The sequence below is a fragment of the Mastigoproctus giganteus genome, chromosome 8 (assembly GCF_048544385.1).
Source record: "Mastigoproctus giganteus isolate SK-2022 chromosome 8, ASM4854438v1, whole genome shotgun sequence".
NCBI classification, from domain to species: domain Eukaryota; kingdom Metazoa; phylum Arthropoda; class Arachnida; order Uropygi; family Thelyphonidae; genus Mastigoproctus; species Mastigoproctus giganteus.
This window is the reverse complement of record NC_143582.1, coordinates 199,488,954-199,512,197: the sequence shown is the minus strand read 5'-3', so window position 1 is coordinate 199,512,197 and position 23,244 is coordinate 199,488,954. Positions and strand designations below refer to the sequence as shown.

The 23,244-nt window shown below is 36.6% G+C and overlaps 1 protein-coding gene across 3 annotated transcripts in view; it reads right to left on the bottom strand.

The window, feature by feature from the left end:
- LOC150082168 (uncharacterized) overlaps positions 1 to 22,631 on the bottom strand; it is a 149,200-nt gene extending 126,569 nt beyond the window's left edge. For all 3 annotated transcript variants that reach the window (XM_090379150.1, XM_090379151.1, XM_090379152.1), the window contains exon 1: positions 22,226 to 22,631. The gene's annotated coding sequence lies outside the window, so the exon portion shown is untranslated. The remainder of the gene's footprint in view (positions 1 to 22,225) is intronic.
- Between the last annotated feature and the right edge of the window lie 613 nt (positions 22,632 to 23,244).

Sequence of the window (23,244 nt, the reverse complement as noted above, 5' to 3'; positions counted from 1 at the left end):
AGAACCCACGGTATTTCTGTTAACACCGCAATATAGGCTATATATAATGAGCAGGAACGGATTTAGGGACCACTCGTATTTTCAAAATAATATTGGAACATAGAAAGTCATGAAGGCTCTCACGACAAGCCCCTCATAAAAAGTATCGTAACGATTTCATGCACTGTGTTAAGGGATTTTGGCACTATTTAACTAATCGTTTTGCAGATAGCACCTTGTTGCCCTAGCCCTGGTGAGCAACATAAAGCCAGAAGTGCACGAACAATGGCTTATGAACCGTATTCGGCTTTTTGACACTTCAATTTTGGGTATAAATTTGAAAAATTCTCGAATTCTCCAGAGCATACAGAAAGAAAAGAAGAAACATCCCCCATATTGATGCTTTTACAGAAATTACGATTCTAAACTACATAATACAAGTATATTGTCAGTTGAGGCTAATGGTACAGAGAAACACTTGCAGCCATTGTAATCAAACAGGGAAAATTTGCATAATAGCTTATTGTATCGCAGGGCTTGTCTCTGTTTACAATATAAACAGATTTGAAACTCTAGGAAGACGACGAGGAAATCTCATTAGCACTATTCGTGACTATCTGGACACACCTAGTAATTCCATTAACTCCCAGATGACTCGCGCTGCTATTTTCCAACATGCCACAATAATTACGGAATTATTTAGACGAAAAATAATCGCAAAAAACAACTGCATTATACCGCAAGAGAATGCATTTGTCAGCGAAAATACATTTAGGAGGAATATGTTCTTTTCTGATACAAAAACATATATCGTAAGTTAGGAAGTTTTTATTTTCCATATAAATGGAAAACTTAGGAAAAGTTCGGAGCATTAAATGGTAAACTATGCATGAGAGAGCTACCTTAAAGATGAATTATCAATTTCTACTGTCTTCTTGAATTGAGAATAAGCAGGGCCGGTTCTTAGTGGAGAGTACGACGAGTGAAGCTATCCGGGCATCTAATTGAAAAGCCCCCAATAAGTCCCGGCAAGAAGGACCACGTATCTCCAGTATTAATTCTTGCATTGGGTCTTGCATTGATATTGGGTTTTAGGAGCATCGGCAACTAAGGCCATGTTGCTCCGTGTATATTGCCTGTAAATTGCATGCGTTCTGAGGCCAATTTTCTGTTTGTTGGAGGAAAAACCACGCTGCCCTCGCCTGAGACCGTCTAACTCAGCCACTTTGAGAAAAAGACCATAAAAATTCGGTTTTCCCATATAAGTCTTATTTTAATTTTGACCTTATCACAGGGAAATCTATGTAACTGCTTAATTAATCAGCATTTTATATATCCTCCTAATTCTTTCTTCTTTCCTGGTTACTCAATACATAGTACCTTAATTTTCTTCTAAGACTTACTAATTTTTTTTTTCCTTATATAAATTTCCTTATTTATGAATGAACCTCATTGGCGATATTTATCTCAAGGCTAAGAATTGCGTGGAAATATATTCACTGTACAGTGTAGTTGCTATTTAATATTCATGATAAATAATTCAAACTGTTTAATTCACAGAGGCGGTGCTGGTTTCACGAAGGTTTGATTTTGAAAGCGAAATTAAGAGCCACTGTTTATTCAATCATTTTATTTATATTAAGAGACTTGAGGAAACTGGGTCTGTGTAGGACAATAAGAAGGAAGTTTTCAGCAGAAAGAAGCGTGAGAAAACACTGCATATGTACAGGAGGTAGTGATAGCCTTCAAAAATCGATCGATAAGACGATTCTTTCATGGCTTGTTTTAAAACAAACCATCCGCTTTAACTAGTGTTCGACGAAGTAAAATGTTCCTTCAGATGCAGCATTTTCCTAGCGAACACTGTGAAAAGTAGAAGGTTAGATTTTCTTTTTCATTTCTGCAGTCCTTGAAAGACAATCCAATGGTTATTCCTTATATTTGGTCCAACGCAAACACTTCGACCTAAACAGGCACATAATCGTGTGTAGTCAGGAGACGTCATTGCATCCAGAAAACTTGTGCTACAGTTCCATCTGCTGGAATTGTAGCACCACTCTTTAATGACAAATACAACAACTACAAGTATAATACGAGGACCATTTGAGAACTTCTTGGCCTGAATATGAAGTGTCTATTTGTTTATTTTTATTTATCAACATAATCCCCTTTGGAGTTAATGCACTCCTGCCACCGATGCTGCAATGCGTTGGTTCCAGTTGCGAAGAAAGTTTCCATTTGGACCTCCAGGAATGCATCTACTGCAGCAAAGATACTACTGTGGGAAAATGGATGCTATCCAGGTGTTTATTTTTTCAAATTAGGAAATATATGAAAGTCCGATGGTGCTATATCTGGTGAATTTCGGGAATGGCCCAAGAAGCAGCACTCATGCAGTCTAGCCATGACAGTGACAGACTTGTGAGCAGGAGAGTTGTCCTAGTGGAACAAGACTCCTTTACTGAGTTTTCGCCCGCATTTATCTTTGATGTTTTCACGAAAAAGCCTCACATGGTCTGCATAATATGCCCCTGTTGTTGTTATTGGGTTTAAGGAGCGTCAGCGACTGAGGCCATATTGCTGCGTATCTACTGTCTGTAAATTGCGTGTGTTCTGTGGCCGATTTTCTGTTTGCTGGGCGAAAAACCAGAGTTACTGGGAGAAAAAACTATGCTGCCTTCGCCTGAGACCGACTAACTTAGCCATGTTGTGCAAAAGACCCATAAAAATTCCTCTCGTCATCGGTGGAACTTGAACTCAGGTGTTTTCCACCCGGTGTGGGGAGGACGGTGATTCTACCAACTGCTACCCACGTGGGTATGGCTAAAAATTTCCAGGAATGATTATATAAGTAATTTAAAATTAGGCCTATCAATTTATTTTCTTTTATTCCTTAAAACAATTCCCTTGTGCATATTTGCATAAAGACATCTTCTGCTATAACTGGAAACATTTCTGGAATTCATTTACAGATATCGATTTCAGTACAATCGACTTATGCTGCTGGACCTCCTCCAAAGGACGAAAATTTATCTTTCAACGAAGTTTATTATACGGGAATAGGAAGAAGTTCAGATTGAGCCAATTTAGGAAATAGAGAAGATGTTCTATCTGAAAGATCCGTTTATAATCAGAAGTGTCTCAAGAAAAAAGATTAAAATGCAATGGGTCGAAAAAGATAAGAATACCTCAACAACCTCGAAGAACACACTTCATATAAATCCCATCTTTGGCTAACCTATGCGTCATCCGTAAGATAATCTTATATGTAATAAAAGAAGGTGTATTTGAATAAAGAAGTTTTACAGGTATTAATTTTATTTTCCTATTGAAAACGTATTATTTTAATAACTCTTATTAGAACAATGTATTATAATTCACTCACCTGTGCACGTATCGACAAAAAAAATCAACAGAACCTTAGTTTTTTTTCAATATTCTGTTATTTTTGTTCTGGGATTCTAAAATCCCTGTCCAATCCAAATAAGAGATAAAGAATTCTATGCAATATCCAGGTTGGTTACGCCAAGGTTTTGGTAGATAACACAAACAAGAATTGTTATTAGAAACAACAAACTACGCAGTGACCTACATCACAACAACACCAACTCAACAAGAGATGCAATCTTGAATACATTGAGTTAATTAGGAACTGACACATTGTTCTCACTTAAGTCGGCCTTCTGGGTTGTGGTGGACACAATATTAATTATCTTCCGAACAACTCAGATCTTTGCTATTTTCGATGGCCCTTAGTATGCAGTCATGGATCACTTTGACCCTTCGTGATTATGATGGATTACACAAGATTGAGTTGTTTAGTAATCCTGTGCATGCGTGCGTGCATGTTCTTGTGCGTGCACGTGTTATGTGTCTGTGAATAGTACACGCAAGTCTATATACATATGGGATTAAAATATACAGCAATTAGTCTATATTTATGACATTTCCAGGAAGTGGAAGAAGGGAAATTTTCATTCTCTGTTATTTGCAAACGAAAGTACACTGTTATATAGATTATCTGCTTTTTATCTGTGTTCTGCAGCACTTCTCCCATCAGAGTACCGAGTGGTTAAGATCATCGTCCTGCCTCAATGAGTGGAAAATACACGAATTCGAATCGCAACAAGAGGAATTTTTATGTTTTTTCATAAAGTGGATGAGTCGGTCTCAAGCGATCGTTGCATGGCTTTTTCTCACGGAAATATGAGTTTCTCGTACAGCACACAATAAACCTGAAGAACAAATGCCGTTATAAATTTAACATACTATCATTTCATAGCCTTAGTTGCCTTGACGCTTAGCATGCACTTAATCTAAACTGCAGCATCCCATCTTTTTTTTATTTTAAATACCATGACATGCTATTGAGAGAAAATCGATAATACACTGAGTGATCACTGAATTATGACCACCTACCTAATGCCACGTTGGGCCACCGTTTGCATGGATAAGAACCAGTGTTTGTTTTGGCATTGGTTCCACTAGATCCCTAAGAATGACTTCCACATCTATTCCACAGTGTCTGAATAGATGATGGCTGCGTGTCCATATGTCTCACTTCCCGTTTCAAAACATCCCACAGGTGTTCAATTGCATTGAGGTCAGGCGAATTTGAAGGCAAATCAAGATGGGTGATATGTTTACTGTGTTCCTCCAACCACTTGTACACAGTACGAGGCTGATGACACGACTCATTATCGCTTTGGAAGATTCCATTTCTCTTCCGGAAAAAAATGCAACATGACGGGGTACACAAGGTCTCCTAAGAGCTGCCAGCAGACCTCACCAGCGAAACTTTGGTCAGTACGCACTAGGGGTCTTAGTTCTTTCTAGCAAAACGTGTCCCATATTAAGAAACCACCGCCACCTGCTTGGACTCGTATTACTTGCGCCACACACGAAGGCGTCCGTTGGCCTGTTACACCAGGTATTCGGACTCATCCGATAAGCACACTTATTTCCAGTCTTCCAGTGTCCAACTAGCGTGTTGTTGACACCACAGCATTCGCCGTCGATGATAATCAGCAGTGAGGAGAAGATGTCTCTTGGGTCTTCTGTTGTCGAACCCAATACGTCTGAGGTTTAGCACATTGTCATTTGGGATATTGTTCCTACATTCTCCGTTAGTGTATTGAGATGTAAATTGTGGCACAATGACCTGCGTTCAGTCCGTATAACGTGCTACATCTTCGCTCGCCAAGAACATCCACCTTGCGTAATGTTTTACAGTTCTGTCGGTGGGAGTTGGCTCGTTCGACACCTGCCTTGTACATCTTAACCACGGTGGCAGTAAGCAGCCGAAAAGACGTGCTGTTTCTGATATGGAAGCACCTGAAGCAGGAGATCCCACAAGCATTTTCTTTTGAAAATCCATGATATCTTTACTACGTCCCATAACTGCTACTTTATCACTTTGACTTGCACGACTTTTTATACTGTGAGCTATGAAGTACAGTCCATTACGGATGGTGTGGACATAATTCAGTGATCACTGAGTGTATACAGTATTTATTTATACAGTATATACGGTATATGATAATAAAGTATATAGGGCTATTTCTAAACTGCATGGAACAAAACTAAGAACATATTCTACAGCTAAAAATAAGAAAGAAAAATCTTATAAACATATGTCTCAAAAATTCCTTATTTTCGAAGATATTAAATATTAATCATAAGTTACAAAACAAATAAGAAAGTGAAATAAATCTCTAAAATATCTAAAGCGACTGCTTAAAAGTGATCATCATTTTGTTCAATGCAGCAATAACCAATCCATGATTTCCTGGCATGTTTTATGGTTCAAGGAGTATTCTCAATGGATTCAGCAGATTCTAAAATACAATTTTCCAGTTTGTCTTGCGCTGTAATATACGTAGAATAAGCCATGGATTTTATGGGATCCCCCACCGAGTAATATAAGGTGTGAGGTCTTCTAAATATTTGTTATTATATACATGACCGTCTCGAAGGCGTCTATCAGTTAATGTGCTCCTTATTTAAAAAGACAGCAACATTCACAGGAAAAGTGATGTTTAAGCTTCTTGACAATATCTGTTACTTGAAGAGCACAAAGTATTTTCTCTTTAACATTGACAGTTGTTCGAAATCTCCTTCTATCAACGTTTGATCATAAAGGTTTGGGGCGTGCCTGCTTTCTCAAGTTGCCTCTCCATGGTACCAAATGTTTTACAATTCGATGCTCGTCGAATTGGAAAATGTTCAGCGTATCTTAGAACAACACTACAGAATACTTATGAACTCAGACTTATTTTAAAAATAATCAATAAAACCGTGTGCATGAATAGCCATTTAATGCTAGTGTTACTTCAAAAACGTCTGGATTTTAATAAATTTGTGTAATATTATTCCCAAGTATAGTCTCTATAGTATGTCCTTAAGGAATTAAACTTCGAGGGAATCGTAACATTCTCCGACGAGTACACCCCCTCTCTATGGCCATTTAAGAACCTCAAGATGAGTTTCAGAACCCTTCATCCCCCCTCAACTACCACCCCATGCCACTAAAGACATCGTGAAATTACTTCAGAGGAATTGAAGTCATTTCCGTGTCGGTGCATGAGTATACGATTATTGGCTACGCATACCCATCTGTTTTTCTGCTGTGTAATGGCAGAGACCTTGGCAACGAAAAGTGAGTCCCTATCTACTCAACATAACACGTGACGTAACACGAATTGCATGCACGCATGAAAACGTGCAAAGCCACAGAAGCGTATCCGCGAATCGTTACAAATAAGGAAAAACATTCTCGCCATAATTACTGGCACTTGCACAAGTGGTAATTTCTGAAATGCAGCCACCGTGCACAAAGAAAGAAAAAGAAAACCAATATCTTGAGTTTCTGAACTACTTCCTTTCTTATTTTGCTCGATGAACAAGGTAACGTTATGCTATAGAGGAAAAAGAAGCCGGTGTTCTTTCTTTATTTAATATTTCATGACATATAAAGGGAATATTAAGTTTTAAATTTATTTAATATTGAGTATTAGTATTAGCAAGGTCATTAAGCAAGGAAGAAGACTTTTTCGGCCAAAAATATGCACTCATCACCAATTCCTTCATCCTTTTCTGAACTCTCTCAAGAAGTGGTGATAATGAAGCCCTTCTTCACACTGGCGGTGATCCATAAATCATAGACAAGACACCATGTACCTTCCTGACCGTCTGTTTTCATTACTGATGAGCATAATACATTATTTTGATTATAGCAAATCATTCGATTATGGAAAATCATTGTTTTCCAGATGTCTGAAGAGATCTGCAGCCATGCTGCCTGCAAGTCTTTGAACAGATGGCGGTTGCGTGTCCACACGCCTCACTTCCCATTCCAAAAACATCCCACAAGTTTTCAACTGGATTGAGGTCAGGCTAATTTGGAGGCCAAACAAGATGGGTGATATCTTCATTGTGTTCATCGAGCCACTCATGCACAATACGGACTCGACACAGCGCATTATCGTCTTGGAATATCTTGGAGCGGTAGACTACACGCTGTCAAGAACCTTAGTTCTTGACAGCAAAACATGTCTCATATTAAGCAATCACTGTCGTCTGCCTGAATAGTGGGCATCACGCAAGATGGGTCCATGGACTCGTACTGCTTTTGTTCCACACATGAAGGAGTCCGTGTTTCATCAGGTTTTTGGACTCATTCGACCAGCATACTCGTTTCTAGTCCTCCAGTGTCCAACCAGCACTTATTGACACCACGGCATTCGCTGTCCACCATGATCAGTGGTGAGGAGAGGGTGTCTTTTGGGTTGTCTGCTGTGAAACCCCATATGTCTGAGTAGGCAGCGCATCGTCATTTGGGATATTGTATTGGGAAGTTTAACTGTCGCACAGTGACGTGCTATTGAGCCCGTACAACGCGCTGCACTCTTCGCTCACCACAAACATCCACCTTGCGTAATCCTTTACAGCCTTATAGATTGCTCACTGTAGTTAAAGAGTACAAGGAACGGGTCAAACAACCTCCCGTTGACATAAATGTAAAGGTTAAAGTTAAATTTAATTGGGAGTAGGACTGAGAAAAAATGGAATCGAAAATTTTAGCCTACTTCCTGCTACGTATGATTTAAATGTAATTTTTCAGAATAAATAAAAAAAGGTACAGTTAATAACCCTTTTTAATGCTAATTATTCATTATTTTACACACTAAATATTAACTCCAGTTATTTTATGGTAATAAAACAGCAGTTTCTTTGTCAACTAATACTCTGGATTGTTTATTATCGGTATTTCTGAATTTCAGAAGTCAAATTTCGGTGTGACTTGAAACAAAGAGACTGTCATAAAACTAGACATATTTATGGAAATATGAAGTCTTTTCCCGTGTACATTATTATTTAAAATGGATGAAACGGAAAACGTATTGGGCAATAACTTTCAAGTAGCATCAAGATAATATTCAGTCCACACAGTTCAAGCGAAAGTTTGATACAACGAGATCAGTAAAGTTATCTTTTAATGCTGAAGTTTCGAGTATTTATGTCAAATATCTGTCACACTCCGTCTATTATGGCATTGTATGAAGGGATGTCGAGTTTTATGACAGTCGAATGTCAACGTGGAAGAAATGCTCACACCATTTCATAGCCTAGTGAGGGGGCAGAGGGAGACCAGTTATAGCTTCGCAACCTTTGTGAAGTTACGAGTCACGTGTAAACCCTTTGTAAAAACCTCTCTAGCAAAGAGGCGGAAGTGTCCTTGACAACACGGCTATTTAAAATCCATCTGACTCCTTTTTTTGTTTCTTCTTCCTCCCGAAGTGCATCTCCCTTGGGAAATAAATGTCTAAACATAGTCGGCGTGAGGGCCGAATCACCAGGGTTGTTTAGCACGACTTCCGTCGAATCCCCTAAAGCTGCGAATCCCCTCGCTCACCGTAAAGAAATCGTTTTTTTAGTCAGCAGGAATATATTGACTATATGCCAACGAAAGTAAAGTAAAATGGTGAGAACACTGGCTGTAACAAAACTATTCTTCTGGGTGTAGACAGCTTCCTCTGATGGCACGCTTTAGGTTAATCATTGTGGAGGTCCATTTTACGGGAGAGTGGCCTTTACAGGGTAAAGAATTGGTTTTACGGAGAAAATTTACGTTTCCTGACATTTGTTGGGAAGCTAGGAATACTCGTGTAAAAGATCTTTCTTTCTTTCCTGCGGGTAACATCACTTTCAAAGCGCTGTTTCTTAAGATCAAAACAGAAGTCAAAAGACTTAGCAACTCAGCTATTTGTCAGAATTCCGATTATTTGTGAATAAATAAGATTTCTGTTTATACTCCGAGAGGACCACAATATTTAGCAGTCATGGGCTTCAACCTAGGTTGCTCAAAGTACTTCTACACTCTCGCATTAATTACTCAGTTATGGTGGTTTTTTATTGCTCTGTTTTCTTTCTTTCATTTTATTAGTCTGTTCCTTCCCTCTTTCCCAATAAACATTCTTTGTGATCAACAGAGGTGATACCTTTATGTGGTATACCATCTTCTCTCGCTGTGATCTAAGAATCAGCGGCCAAGTATTTTTTTTAAAAGTAGTTTACAAACTTCAAGAAAGCGAACCATCTCAAAACGCAATTATGTTTAATTGCCAGAAGCTATGAAATGAGGTGGAAAGAGGGACAAGTCGTGACTCAAAGGGGGAGGAGGTAAAAGCGTTTTGTAAAGATGATCCTAACTTCGTCGAAATTGAATCCCCTCATATTTCTTCGAATGCTTACTTCCAGAAAACAGCAACGCTGGCCATCCATATAAATAACAGTATTTGAGAAGAGGGGACTATCAAGGAGTGATTATTACGGTACGTTTCGCAGAATCTCCTCTTCCTCTGAATAAATATTCGCTCGTGGTATAATAACAGTTTCCAACGGTTCGCTTCTTGCGTGGAATTTAAACGCAGATGATCTTGGTTTCTGCAGGAGGATCTAGTTTGAGGAAGGAAAGAAAAGCTTAGATAGCAGAAGCCGACCTAACCGACAAGCATAAAAATAATATCATTCACATGCAACACACCTCATACTTTTGTGGTTCTCAAACCAAAGATAAAAATACCTCTACGATATTTTAAAGGCTAAAAGTAAACGGAGACTACATAGATTTGTTGTATAAAGGATCAGTATTATTCAAAGGAGATGTTCTAAGTGTGGCAACTTACATTTTTCCTTCTGAAATATTTAATTACTTTATTGGTATAAAAAGAAAATTTGATAGAATTAGATCCAGACACAATAAGTAGCTAAAATTGGTTACGTTTCACATTTCTGTATTGAAATCCGTCTTCAGGTTTAGGAGAGAACTATTACTTAATCCTGAGGGAACCTAATTGTACTACAGTGAATACAGTACACTTTAGTTTATTATTACTGTAAGTTAGCTTCTCTCTCTCTGTCCTAAGAGCAAGCAACATTCGTCTTCTATATCCAATTTATCCTTGCATATCAATAAGATAATTAAATATTCCAAGAGTGTAAAAGTCTGTGTTATTAAATGCTCTCCCCAATAATCATAAATTAAGGTAACAAGTCCACAATGTCGGAAAGATTAAGAACTACCCGTATAGATGATCCCCCTCTCCAAAGTTCAAGTGTGATTTATCGAAGGGCTGATCTTCATTCTCTTTTTTCTCTACTCTGTTCTCAAGTCCCTCCCTCAAAGTATTCCCTGGAGTGGCGTGCGTGCTACTGCTTATCGATGACAACCTAAAAGTTTTTTCTTTTTGTATTTTGTTGTGCCTCCTATGACATGGCTATTTAGACCACAATACCAAATTGATCTATCCACTCTCCAGTCTGGAAGAATTCGTAAAGGATGCCAAAAATCAACATAGACTTTGATCGATCGCTCCTGTACCACAAAGGTACCTCAAGTAGATCGATATAATCCACGAACGTAAGTAAGAGTCTACTGACCGATTTTCTACGTCTTGTCTGGAATATACTAAGAAAATATCAGCGATTACAATACAATATGCAAAGGGCCTAACAATATTTGAGGAAGTGCACATTTTGAAGAGAAAATAAAAAGAGAAAAAGAAAATCCGCTGTATGTAGACAATACCATCTATTTGACAGTACAGCGTGAGCACTTAGTCCAGGGAGTGTCTGTAGCACACATGTGCAGTTGCATAACCAGATACCAGTTTCCTATCAGATAAGAAAAGCTCGTCATCCCAATGTCATTTGTGCTCAGCATGACGCTGGGCAGTTAATTCTCCAAAGTCTTCATTGTAAAATGTTCCTTCGTTGTTAACGTCTATGTAGCTGGGTACGCTGGCAGCCACGTGTTTAAAGTGGTTATACAACTAGCAAGGCTGTTTAGATCAAGAACACAATGGATAAATGCAGCGGTTATTTTGTGCATCCTCTTTTTTGTTTTGCCTTTGTACGATAAATAAAATATGTGTGAGAATGTCAAGTGACCTTGACCTTTAATTTCAAAATTACGAAGCGTGGAGAGTATAACAGGGGAAAAAAATAGGAAAAATACGCAGTTAAATTGAAAAGGTGTTTTCTTTCCTTCAATAGACTGTTGTTTGTAGAAGTTCTCGGAATAATCATTTCTAGGATTTGGCAAATACAGACTACCAGTTTTTCTATTGTGATGGAAAAGACGCAATTCAGAAATAATCGAATTAAATAACTATATAATAATTTGGTAATTAATAATTACTTATAAAATTAGTTTTCTAATTAAACACTTGGTTTTAATTAAATGTGATTTTAATTGTACAGAAAAAATATTTCTTAAATGCTCCTATTTCATGTCGAGGTGAATTGCGAAGTGATATTAGAGAAACTTAGACAAAAATTACAATCTGAATACTTCCGCTAAAAAATAAAGTTCTATCAAACCTAAAAGTTATTACTGTGACGTAACTTAATGAGCATCTCTTTTTAAAAGATTCACGTTTCAACAACTATCAAGAACTTATTTACATCTGTAAACATTTAAAATGATTATCTTATCTTTTCATCTGTATTTGCGGCTAGCAAGATTTAAACTGCATTTGTTCTAAACTTGCCTTTGTAACGAGTTGCCCTGATATTGCACCACTCGTTGCAAAGTCAAGTTTGTTCTATTAAGATCATTACATTGTCTATGCAATTTAAATCCTGCTGCTGCAAAAAGATTAATAAAGGACAAGATAGCTCTGAAAACTTCTTAAAGTTTATATGAGTACTAAATTTTACAGAGTTAACTGTATATTAAACGACAAACGTAAGGTTCCATGCTTCCAGAGTTAATGTAAGAAAGAGCAATCTTAGATAGACAGTGGGGATAAAAATGCAACTGATGCAAGGTTTTGTCGGTAAAGGATACCTGATAGTGTAGCACGTGGACTCTACTAGTGGAGACGAACATTACAAGGTAATTTTACCATTGTACAAAAGCAAATCAAGTCACGTCAAGGAGTGATAAAGATGAATCTATTATACATTTATCAAAACTGTTCTTGAATATATATATGCTTGTCCACGATCTTGCCCTGGAATTTGGCATCTACGTATGGTTATCATCATGTAGATCTTGATGAGGAGGTGGGTTTATGATATTAAACAGATTAACTTTTAATTACGAAACTTACGTAACTGAATAATCGGCTTTATGGGAAGTTTCACAATTCGACCGCTAGCTATTGTGGCGTGACAGTTGATCTCAATAAAGGTATTATTATGCATAGGTTAATGGTTATAACTCACAATCAAATCCAATTATGGTGATTGATTTTTTTTTTTTTTTTCACACGAAGTTTTAATTCATGAGAAAACTTAGTGGGAATTATTTATTTATATTTTTAATGTGGTGTCTATAATTGTTTATATCTTTAATTTTTTCTTTTTCATCATCAGAAGAAAACATGGAATTTATTAGGAGTCGTCTTTGTGGGTTTATTTTTCGAGTTCATTAATTTTTTAGAGGAAATGATATTCCATGGGTATGTTATTTGAAAATAAATAGTTTATAATCTTTTTTATTGTTTCACAATGATTTGAACATAGGAAAAGTACCATGATGTACGCAATGAAAGAGAGGATTGATATTTTGACATAAACCACCCACATAAAGACCACAAAGTAAATTGTGAAGAAGTTTTATTAAGTGGAAACAGTGTATAATGTACCAAACATAGTGGACCTTGTATAACAACCAAATTATGATATTAGGGTCCTCCGTAAGGACTTTGTATGACAAAGACATCTTCCAATTTGGAACTATTCCGTCCTCCTCATTCAGACTACATAGTTTGAATGAGGATGACTCAAATAGAAGATTGGCCATGAGTTTTACAAACTCAGATATCGCTGACGATGTTTTGTGGACTATGGAAGCAACATTTAAACTAAATAGAACTGTTAATCGCCAGAACTCTGTTTATTGCTCTCTTCGCAATATATTCGTAAGGATTTAAACATTTCTGGCTGGACAGTCTGGGCTGGAATTTCGACAGGAGATTTACTCAGACCTTTTTTCCTTTGAGGGAATTACGACAGGAGAAAGCTACCTGAGACTGATAAAAGCCAAAATCATTCCATTTATACACTACAAATCAATTTTCAGCATTGCTCTTTTACACAGAATGGAGCATCGGCTCGCTATGCAAAAACTGTTCTCTTATTCTTAGACAAAAAGTCCCTGCGTCGTTGGATTCGACGACGAGGCTCCACTGAATGACCACCATACTCCCATTTAATATCCTGTGATTACTTTTTGTGTGTGTATGGGCGGGGGGGGGATTCTTAAAGGATAAAGTATTTAGTAATAAGCACAGGTGTCTGCTGGAACTCCGGCAGTTAATAGTTAGAGAATTTGAGAAGAACATTTCTGAGGAATTGTCTTGTTGTGTGTCGCTCTGTCCCCAAAAGACTGCTACATTGTAAAGACCAAAATAGAGGCGATATTGAACAGACGTTATAAATTTTTATTTTAAATTTATGTATGTCCTTCGTTATCATTAATTAAGTGTTGTTATTTACAGTCAGACATGTTTCCTTACTCATGGACCAACTTGTATTTTGAGACAATGGTTTTCGGTCTGAAACTTAGCGCTTCGATAATATTCAAGGTAAATATAGACTGAAGAAGGTGCACACTTATGAAAACAGCCAAACCTGCCTTGGAGCCATATAATTAAGAGAACGATACGCTGGGCACTTATAGCCTCAGACTTTGTAGTCAACCCAAAACAACGTAATCCTTTTTGGTGGCTTTTTATTTTTCACTTATTTTACAAAATTCAGAAAGAAAAGGATTCCATGGGTGTTTCCAGTGGATACCACGAAGGCGCACGACACTTTTTGCTGTTGTTTCAAGATTATTGCCTTGTAAAACGTAGCCTTTGACAGGTACACCGGCATGAGTGATGACGTTATAGATTATGGAATCTATAATATGTCACTCTCGGTAAACGTCCGTTGTTCGCTCACCTGTCGCTACAACTACGATATATTCCGCTCATGGGAAATCTTGCAGCTGTCTCAAGGGGTGGTGTACCTCTTCCTTCGTGAAGAACTGTACTAATGGACTCTCCCGAGCTTCCGTAAGGCAAATGCTGAAATTGCCCACAAATGAGTCTGCTAAATTAATGTGCAGAGAATCTAGTTGAACCACTTATTCTGGGAATTTAATTATAGGTAAGTTACTTCATGGAGGAATCTGTGCCATAATTTTGTAGCCGTTCACGTGACCTAGGATATTAAACTCTTTCGCAGAAAGCAAGTTTATGTTTCAGCCTTTTGCACTCAATGTATTTGTCACAAGTTTTTATTACTGAAAAAGAGAAACTGTAAATATTACATTACAGTAAATAGGTTGTTAATAACGTCAACATCATATGAGGAAAGATTAATTTATGGATTTAAGGTGTTCGGGAGCGTTTAACGAGAGATTTTTAATTTACCACGCGAAAATATGCTTTACAGTATTTGAAATGGTTTATAGTATTGATGAAACGAAGTAAATGTTGCTCATTTTTTTAAGAACTGTTATTAAATAATTTTTTTGCTTGCTGTTTTCCTTATTATAAGTCAGTGGAAGTTGTCTCAAACCAAGAAGGTTAAACCATTGATATATCTATAGTTTAACCTTCTTGGGACAAGCCCTTGTGGGTAGCACAGTTGATAGGATTTCCGTCTTCCCCACACCAGGAAAAGACTTGAGTTTGAATCCGGTCGATGAGTGGAGGAATTTTTATAGGTCTTTTTCACAAAGTGGCTGAGTTAGTCGGCCTCAGGCGAGGGTAGCGTGATTTTTTCTCCCGGAAAGTCGGGGTTTTTTATCCAGGAAACAGAAAATCGACCTGAGAACACACACAATTTACATCTTTTTCTTTCTTATGGACTTAGTCGCTGATCCTCCTAAACTCAACAACAACCCACCAATCTTGGGATGAAAGACAACTAAATTTTAATATTTATATAAATACAATTAGATTTTTGGTCACAACTCCAAGCAGGGTCGAAACCGCAATCTGGGTAGTGACAAGTACTTTAAATAAACAACATATCAGGTACACAGAGTAGTGCAATGCTACGAAACTCGTGGTGAAGTGCCTACCTAATATGAGATCACTGAATTAAGTAGTCTTTTTTATGTACTGAATGAGGCCAAGCCTTACTTGTACAATAATGTTTTATAGATATTTTTATATCATTATTTTAAGGCTGTTAGGAAACTCTAGTTTCATGTACTCATTTATTGCAAAGCAGTATTTAAAATCTTCCAAAAATGAAGTTCATTATCATACACAATCTAGTCTTCTATTTATTATCTTGTCCCCTTCCCCACACGTTCAGTGAACGACTATTTGATATTCAAGTTATTTCTTTCTTATAATGAATGAAGCACTTAAGAAAACAACCACCAGAAGGCAGGAAGGCTTCTCGAAATCAAAGCGTGTTTCTCCTATTTCTTGTCAAAAATGTCTTTTCTATATGGCCCAGTGCAGTAGCATTGATATAATCTTAACATACCAAGACATTGATAGAGTCTGTTGAGAATATTACATTTTCTATATGCTGTAGCGGATAATGTACTCAAGAGAGAGGCACAATTCATCAAGGTCGGGAAAAATCGATTACTACGGGTACACACACAGGAACAGGCCGATGCACTGTGGCATCCTAGGTCACGAGCGATGTGCTTGCAGTAAGCTGAAGAACTGCGCCAGTCCAGGAGATGCTGGAATATTTGAGGGAGGGAAAACATGCAGAAAAAGATATGGAAGTTATTCTAAACATTGATATTGGCGATTGTGTTAATTCACAATCTGTAGAGTAAACTACATCGAAATAAATCCAATTTTTTAAGCAATGTAATCTTAAAAACACGTTGTGTTTTAGATGTTTTGTGTCCTATTGAAAGATTTTACTTCAGAAAATGAAGTGTACACATAAAAAAAGGAAATTACAAATCAGAAAATAGTTGAAAAATATAATTTGTTTTACTATTTTTAGCCTTAAAAGTTCTTAGAATCTATAAACGTGATTTAATAAAGAATATACCGACTTCAACGAGTTGTGTTGATATTGCGCTACTTTGAAACGAACTTGCAGATTGTTGTTTCGATTTAAAATTGAAAAGGTGGAACTGGTTTTGAGTGAGAAATGAGTACACGTTGAAAAGGCCTCAATTTTTTCAGTACCTATGTATTTAAATGGACGCTGTTATCCAATCATGCTAAAGTGACGCAAAATCCAAACTTTGAAATAGATAGAAATTTAAGAAATAGGCCTGAAGTGGTTTAACCTATTTGGAAAAGTCTGGTTCGATTCCAATCACCATAAAGAGAAACTTTTTAAAGACATTTCACTAAGGGAGAAAAGAGGATTAGTCACTCGGTATGCTGACCCTAGGTAGATGAAAAATAAGGCCGAAAAGTGAAAGAACAAAAGTATGTGTAGGTATTAATAATTAGTTTCAAAGTATGGTCGCAATTTTCCACTGAATTCAACCTATTTCTTCATCAGTTTGTCGTTCGCTAATTATCTCTCCTTCGGCATGATTTTAATATACTGCATCACGCAAATAACCTGCTAGAGTTCACGCCACTCTCTAGTAATGATTTGTGGGTCACATGACAGATTGACCAAACGCACTGACAATCGAGTAATTCGCTGTGCATGCGCATTGGTTGATGTATTGACACTGATTTAAATAATAAAATATTACGGGCCTATGTGGCTGTTGTTCGCCGAATCAGCTTTCGCCCTCGTTTTGAAACAAGGTTTCCCTACACCCATAGGAGATCCTCGTGCAGCCAAAGCATGTACAAGGCGAGTTAAGCATCATTGCATTAACGGCGAGAGCACTCACGTCTCACGTTGTGTGCGTGATATATTGAGGTAATAGATAATGCCCACGTAATTAACGCTAATGACAGCTAATTTTGATAGATATCTAATTTAAATGCTTGTAGAGTCCTTTCTAGGAGTATAGTTGCACCTTACTGCCCTGCAGGGACAGAGTTGAAGGGTCAAACGAAGCCTAACGCTAAGTCATACATAAGTGTGTTTAACAGCTATCAAGATCCTACTTATGATGCTTGTACACCGATATTTTGTGCACATTCACTTTAGAAAGTTTTTCTCTGATGAATAAATTCTCTTCCAATAAATTGAGCGTATACAATGATTATCTTGTCTTTTTTTTATCTGTTTTGGGAGCTGGTAGGATTTAAAACCACGGATAATGCAATGGTCTAAATTCTCGCAGCAGAACAAGCTTGCTTTTTGTAACGAGTTGCGACAGCATGTCTAATGAAGGGCCAGTTAGTCCTCAAACAAGCTGTCATTGCAGTCTGATCTCTTAAACAAATGACCAATCGGGGAAGACTATCTGAAAGTAGTGCAGTACCAGAGCAACTCTCTGCAAAGGCAACTGTGAGAATTAAGACCATTTCATTATCCATACAGTTTAAAACATGCTGGTTCCAGAAACATTAAAAGATAAGATACTTTTTTAAGCATTTAAAAAAAAGAAATGTCATCCTGTTTTGTACGAATTCCTTAAGACAATTCCGGATTTTTAAATGTTGATTATTATTTTGTTCTCTTAATCAGAACAATTTCTCAAGAATTCTTATTTTACTTTATGTTGTGCTTCATGACGTCTTTGCGTAATTAGTATAGTAAAATCAGGTTGGACGTCATGATGTGTTTTTATGACGTCAAACCTAATTTGACTATACTGTATTGATTATGTGATCCCTTGTTTTTTGTCTATATAACTTTGTAAAATAAAAATAAGGAGTTTTCACTGACAATCTTAATATTCAATGAGTTCTTATATTAAAAAATCTGAAGATGATTGGCTAATATTTTGATTATAACAGTTAATAAATAGCAATTATTTAGACACCTTTTTTTTCTGTATAAAATGACCGGAACTTAAATTTTCATGTGAAGAGAAGCAGATTGTGCGATTGTGACTAGCAGTCAGCACTTAATTCTGAATAATTTTTGATAGAAGTAGTTTTTATATATTTCATTTGTAGCATAAATTACCCCCATCTTATGCAATGGTGTATTAACGACAGTAAAAAGTGCATTAAGAACTGTTGTCTACAAAAATTGTCTCACTTTATTACACTGCTCAGAAATTGTATCTAATACTAAGCTATATTTGATTCTCTAAAGCTCTGTAAAGAAAGCGGTAAGCATACGCACTACCTTCTTATGCAGAAGGTCTCGAAACCAATAGACGACTTAAGTTACAACCAACGAATTCAATGAACTTTTCTTTTTTTGTCTAATGAAGAAGCTAAACGAATTCTCCGATTTTAAAAGGTGGGCAACAACGTATATTTGTATAAAAATATATATTCAATAAATTGTAAATATTCATGTCTTTCTAACACTAAGCACGACCACTTAATTCAAGCTTAGGATTTTATACCCAGCGTACAAGTCGAACTTAAAGTAATTTTAGAGGCTTCAAAGATCGACTTATATAAGATTTTAGTTAAAAACATTGGTTAAAATAATATATTAGCTTAAGAAACTGAAACTTAAATCTACTTTAATAATTTAATGCAAATAAATGAACATACACATATATATATATATATTAGTACAAAAATTATCAAACTGAATCAGTCTCATTGAGGACCTTTATAATGTTTTTAAGCAGTCTTCTTTATCAAAAATAGACTTAAAAGTTTCGAAGAGAACATAAAAAGAAGAAGTATTCACTGATTTTTGACATATTAGATTTGTCAATTAAAATTGTACAAGTTTAGTGTACATTAATGCTGTAATAAATCTCACATTTATCAGTATCTTTCACCACAATTTCGAAAACAATTATATGTAATATTTTAAAGCTGAATAATTTAAAATATTATTATTCAAAATATAAATAAAATTAGAAATTAAAATAATATCAGAATAATATCGTACATACACCAAATAATATCTAATTAAGCCAACTCAATTTGTAGTGTTGTAAATTCTGTTGATAGGAGTTGGAACAGGAAAAGTTGGTACAGCTCCTTCAAACGAATAACTCATTTTCTATCAGTAAACATCATAACCACAATTGACTTGAATAATCATCAAAATTATAATAATTTTGCATAAAAAATGTTTTATCAAAGCAAATATTGCAATAAAGGAGAAATATACCCAACTAGTAAAAAAATAGAGATTTAACATTTGCAGATAAAATATCTGGAGGCTCCTGAACTTGTAGAATTACATTTTATTGGTTTCTTTTTTATAATCTCATTCTTTGATAAGGAACAACTACTTTCCTTTATAAAGTTTTAATTTCATTTTTATTTTGAACTCACTGAGCTATTATACAGTTTGGTTTTAGATCGTTTTCCAGACTCTAAAGAGCATATGGTTAATTAAAGTCGGATTAACCTACCTTCACTGCGTGACTTGTAATTAATGAATTCATAGATACGTGCTAAGAATATGTGTTTATGTATGCACTTGTCAAGATTGTCTCAGTGTTTAATGTATTGGACAAGGAAGTAAAGTCGGAACGCAGCATGAGAGGATAGTTTCAAATGAGGAAATCAAGTGGTCTAGTTCCGTCCCTGTGCTATGTGCTAATAAGAAAGAAACAAAAATCGTTCAGGAAGTCAGGAGTGACATTTTACATTGATGGGAACAAGGAAACTGAACGAAAAATCAAAATTAAATGAGATAAGAAAAAAAAATCCGTTTTTTAAGGCACTATGGGAGTATCCTCATATTTTTTGTATTTTATATATACAAAAAAATCCTATCGAATAATTTCTGAAAAAATAAAGTCGGTGCTTAAACTCACAACAAATTTTCACTGCTTATTTTTCAATTAAAACCTGAAAAAAAAAACTTAAAACAATATGTGCCAACTAGTTTCACAAATGTTTATATTTCATTAAAGATAAAGGGTACGTAAGGACAATATTTTGAGAATAATTTGGCTATTAAGGATAAGGACAATATTTTGATAATAATTTGGATATTAAGGGTAAGGACGATATTTTGATAATAATTTGGCTATTAAGGGTAAGGAAGATATTTTGATAATAATTTGGCTATTAAGGGTAAGGAAGATATTTTGATAATAATTTGGGTACTTAAGGATAATAACTGTAGATATTTAAAAAAACGAAAGTCTTTATTAAAATGTTTTATGACTAATAATTTAATTTATATGTAATAATTATTTTGGTGACTGACAAATCATACACATCTAGACATTTTTTATCTCGTTCTTCAAGATCAAATGATAAAATTTCCAGTTATTATTAACAATACAAAGAAGAATAAAGTCTTTGGTGGTATAATTTCTGATATATTTCTTTTTGAAAGGAATATATTTTTCTGTACTTTCCTTGTGACCTACAGCCTATGAATAACAGTTTGAATGAGTTTATGATATAATGAATTTGTTGCTAGTTATATCTCGAGAATACTCAAACGTAGTACTTTTTTGTAGTAATTGTACTTAATTACAATTACTTAAATGCTTATTTGGGCAAATAAAGAATCACTGTACCAAACATTCATGATGGGTACTCAGTATCTTTGGGTCAAGTTGCCAATTTTCGCATATTCGGCTTTCACAAGACTTTTCCAAATCTAACCTCGGAAATGTCCAGAGGATTTTGCTGTTTATCCATGTTTTGGCCCTGAGGATAATACAAAGCCAAGTGGGATACTGTCCCGTAACAGATATTACAAATCGATCCAACATGGGAGAAGGGAATGGCCTTTTTCCCTGAGTTCAGGGGGTGGGGGGTTTTATTATTAAATAACTGACAGAATAATTACAACTGCACTCAAGTCTTTGCACTAATGAGAGAGTGGCGCATTAGTTTTGTTTCAAACTGCGAGTTCAGTGCACGGACTGCGCAAGGGGATCGCTCTTTGCCCATGATATTACTGTCAGCACCACAAGCTGACAGAAAATCAATAGCATATGTACAGCGAGGATTATCCAGCTTCTAGATACCTGACAGACATAGCACTGCACGTTCAGTATTTTAGCAAAGTGTTTTGTTGTAATTGGATCTACAATTGAACAGTGTAGTAGAAGAAATCAGCAAAAAGTGAACACTACTAATAGAGTGCACATTCGAGGAACAGATAGTGGAATAGAAATTGTGTTTGCTTATTTGAGTAAGATTTTGGTATAAAATATACACTATCATTTAATCTGAAAGGAAATTATGTAATACTTTATAGTTATATCCATATGCAAGTCGCAATGGGGAAGCAGTAGGCCTATCGTTGATTGATTAAAGAGGACTGTGGATAATATTGTTAAAATTGTGATCTTCCATCACTCTTTTATGGTTGGCAGGGAAAAGGTTGGGAGGAAGAAACCCCACAAAAACCAGATGAATAAAAACGTTTGTAATTTGTTTATATTCTTTGATCAGTTTACACTCTTATAGGAGAAAAAACATGGTTTTCCTTGGGGGTGGAAAAAATGCACGCATTCAATACCAACTAATTCGACCCCCCAAAAAAATAACTTCAAGGGAAATCAGCATCAGGCACATAAGATACAAACAGAATATTACATTACTGAGGCATAACAAAACAGAGAAATATATCATTTATCAGACTGGTTGGGAGAAACGAAGAGAAAGTGATACGCTTGGACTCTCTCTCTCTCTCTCCGTCTCTCTCCCTCCGTGTGTACACGAAGCAAGTGAGCGAACGATGCGATGGCTTCGCTTATCCGACATCAATATACCAAACAACGACCTACCTTGAAATCAAGCTTCAGAATCCTGTAGATTCCTCGGCTACTAATACACCGTAGCTCTATGTCAAAGGTCAGGTAGGAAACTCATCCTGCCCAAAAGGGCAGGCAGCTTATGATCCCTGACACTCTTCGCAGTCTTCGCCGCCATTCATGCTTCAGCTCAGGGTACCAACACCCGCCATCTCTTACGGCGCATTGACATCACGGCAACCGGGCTGACAGCGGAGCTTTACCGGACCAACACCATCCAACCTTTCGCTGTCCGGACGCTGTGTCACACACACTACATCACAGCGACACCACACGACCTCCTTTTTGGAGTTTTAATTGTAAAACCACCACCGAAACCGCTCAGTAGAGATCAGATCTGGGCTGAAAATACTAATCGAACGCGTCTAGGACTTATTCAACGGGCTCTACGGGGTGAAGGAAACGTCACGGGCACGCGTCGGCGCACGTACAAGTCTCGATTTCCAGTAAGTGGGAAGAGTCCATTTAAACGGGAGGGGGGAAACGCGCAGTCTCCATATTGGAAGAAAGCCGATCAGGTTGGTGACCCTGCACCGGGTAGGATGAAACACGTCTGGGTTGGAGTGTCCACCAAAATATGGTACGTCATAAGGGGCTGGCACCTTCAGGGATGGAGGGATGGATGTAAATAGCTCCTCTGTTGAACAATCGATACCTGTTCGGTGTTTGTGCCATTAAAGAAGATCATGAAAAATCCGCAGCTGTCAGACTATTGATTTTTGTTATTATTTTCATCCAATGACTAAATGAATAAATCCATTTCAATAGCGAAATGGGGAAAAAAATGCACTAAAGAACAACAAAAGCAATTAAATGAGGGCCCTGGAAAGAATGAAAAGGTTATCTTAGAGTACGGATGTGATTATTTTTCGATGGTCCCGAAAAACTGTTTAATTCTATGAATACAATGCCTGTATACGTTTTCTTATTTCGAGGGAAACATCCCCGAAATTTTCATTTCTGCTGATCGTCTTGGACTGGTCCACTCCCGA